Source organism: Corella eumyota, chromosome 3 (genome assembly GCF_963082875.1).
Source record: "Corella eumyota chromosome 3, kaCorEumy4.1, whole genome shotgun sequence".
Lineage (NCBI taxonomy): Eukaryota > Metazoa > Chordata > Ascidiacea > Phlebobranchia > Corellidae > Corella > Corella eumyota.
The window spans coordinates 11,075,564-11,078,063 of record NC_137492.1 but is presented as its reverse complement, the minus strand read 5'-3'; the positions used below and the strand labels follow the sequence as shown (position 1 = coordinate 11,078,063).

Here is a 2,500-nt window from a genome sequence, read left to right as displayed (position 1 = left end):
CCGGTCAGTGTAGCGCGCGTGCGGCCCCGAACATCTAAGGGCATCACAGACCTGTTATTGCTCAATCTCGTGTGGCTAAACGCCACTAGTCCCTCTAAGAAGTTAAACGCCGGCCGGGAAGGCCGCGTAACTATTTAGCAAGCCAGAGTCTCGTTCGTTATCGGAATTAACCAGACAAATCGCTCCACCAACTAAGAACGGCCATGCACCACCACCCACAGAATCATGAAAGAGCTCTCAATCTGTCAATCCTCGCTGTGTCCGGCCGGGTGAGATTTCCCGTGTTGAGTCAAATTAAGCCGCAGGCTCCACTCCTGGTGGTGCCCTTCCGTCAATTCCTTTAAGTTTCAGCTTTGCCAACCATACTTCCCCCGGAACCCAAAGGACTTTGGTTTCCCGCAAGCTGCCGGAGAGGTCGTCAAAATAACGCCCCCCGATCGCTAGTTGGCATCGTTTATAGTCAGAACTAGGACGGTATCTGATCGTCTTCGAACCTCTGACTTTCGCTCTTGATTAAAGAAAACATTCTTGGCAAATGCTTTCGCAGTCGTTCGTCTTGCGCCGATCCAAGAATTTTCACCTCTAACGGCACAGTACGAATGCCCCCGTCACGTCCCTCTTAATCATTACCTCGCGCTCCGAAAACCCAACACAAAAAGAACCGAGGTCCTATTTCATTATTCCATGCAACACTATCCAGGCGAAGCGCCTGCTTTGAACACTCTAATTTTTTCAAGGTAAACGTCCCGGCCGCCGCCGACACTCAGTCAAGAGCACCGGACGGAAAACCGGAGGTAAAGCCAGAACGAACAGTGCACGCCTTGCGACTGACCGAACGCCTGCGCCCAAAATCCTACTACGAGCTTTTTAACCGCAACAACTTAAATATACACTTTTGGAGCTGGAATTACCGCGGCTGCTGGCACCAGACTTGCCCTCCAATGGATACTCGTTAAAATTTTTACAGTGTACTCATTCCAATTACAGGGCCTCGTTAGAGTCCTGTATCGTTATTTTTCGTCCACTACCTCCCCCGCGTCGGGAATGGGTAATTTGCGCGCCTGCTGCCTTCCTTGGATGTGGTAGCCGTTTCTCAGGCTCCCTCTCCGGAATCGAACCCTGATTCCCCGTTACCCGTAAGAACCTCGGTAGGCAGATACCGTACCGACGAAAGTTGATAGGGCAGACACTTGAATGATCCGTCGCCGGTGCAAGACCGTGCGATCAGCAAAGTTATCCCGAGTCGCCAACAAGACGAGCCGAAGCCCGGCAGGTTTTTGATATGATAAAGGCGCGCCTCCCGCAAGGTCGGCGCTTTTTGCATGTATTAGCTCTAGAATTACCACAGTTATCCAAGTAAAATTTACGATCAAATGAATCACGACTGATTTAATGAGCCATTCGCAGTTTTACCGTACGCAAGTTCGTACTGAGACAATGCATGGCTTAATCTTTGAGACAAGCATATGACTACTGGCAGGATCAACCAGGGTAACTATCGGCCGACAAAATACGCGAACGGAGTCTTTCGCTTTCCCCGTCGCGGTATCGCACTGTATTACTCAATCACTATTTTTGCTTAGCTCCTCAAACCCGGCGTAAGCCGCGATCTGGACGCCGTCGACACCGGACAGACGCCCTTTCGGGCGAAGCCGCGCGCGGGCTGCGTTTGCATACAACACCAGGAACGCCCAACAAAAGCGAACCGAGAAAACTATCACTTGCGTGCGCACACGGGCCACCGCAACTACGGCCCGAGGCCGTGGTCGCGCGCCGAAACACAAACTCGTATTTGCTACTTAATTTTTTCCGTCCAACGTTCAGAGCCTCGCTGCTAGCTACGACGCCTTCGCGGGTCAGCATCAAGTCTGCCCAAAAGCGCACATCGCCTGCACGACACCACATCGTTTTGTCACCAAATACCTTCAAACCGACAACCGCATCGCCAATTTGCTCATTTCGCCACAACGACGTCTTCCCTCATAGTATACAGGGAAGCTGGTCTCCGCGACAAAGGTAGCAAACTTGTCGAATTTCGACAATTTTCCAAAACGTGCGTTTCTGTGCGGGAAATTGTTCATCGGGGCGTCGGCCGATGTCGGTGCGTCTTTGTCCGGGCGATTTTCGAAAGTCGCCGGACTTGTGTTTTTTACGCGCGCGCCGGTGGGCTGGTCTCGCGACAAAGGTAGCAAACATGTCGAATTTCGACAATTTTCCCAAAACGTGCGTTTCTGTGCGGGAAAATTGTTCATCGGGCGTCGGCCGATGTCGTGCGTCTTGTCCGGGCGATTTTCGAAAGTCGCCGGACTTGTGTTTTTTACGCGCACGCCGGTGGGCTGGTCCTCGCGACAAAGGTAGCAAACATGTCGAATTTCGACAATTTTCCAAAACGTGCGTTTCTGTGCGGGAAATTGTTCATCGGGCGTCGGCCGATGTCGTGCGTCTTTGTCCGGGCGATTTTCGAAAGTCGCCGGACTTGTGTTTTTACGCGGCGCGCCGG

General features: G+C 52.2%; 1 non-coding gene across 1 annotated transcript in view; it reads right to left on the bottom strand.

Annotated features, from left to right (window-relative positions):
- The window catches only part of LOC145747820 (small subunit ribosomal RNA), a 1,819-nt gene extending 326 nt beyond the window's left edge, over positions 1–1,493 (bottom strand). The window contains exon 1 of the ribosomal RNA XR_014282526.1: positions 1–1,493. This exon is cut by the window's left edge and continues 326 nt beyond it. This is a non-coding gene — a ribosomal RNA (small subunit ribosomal RNA).
- Positions 1,494–2,500: the final 1,007 nt, after the last annotated feature.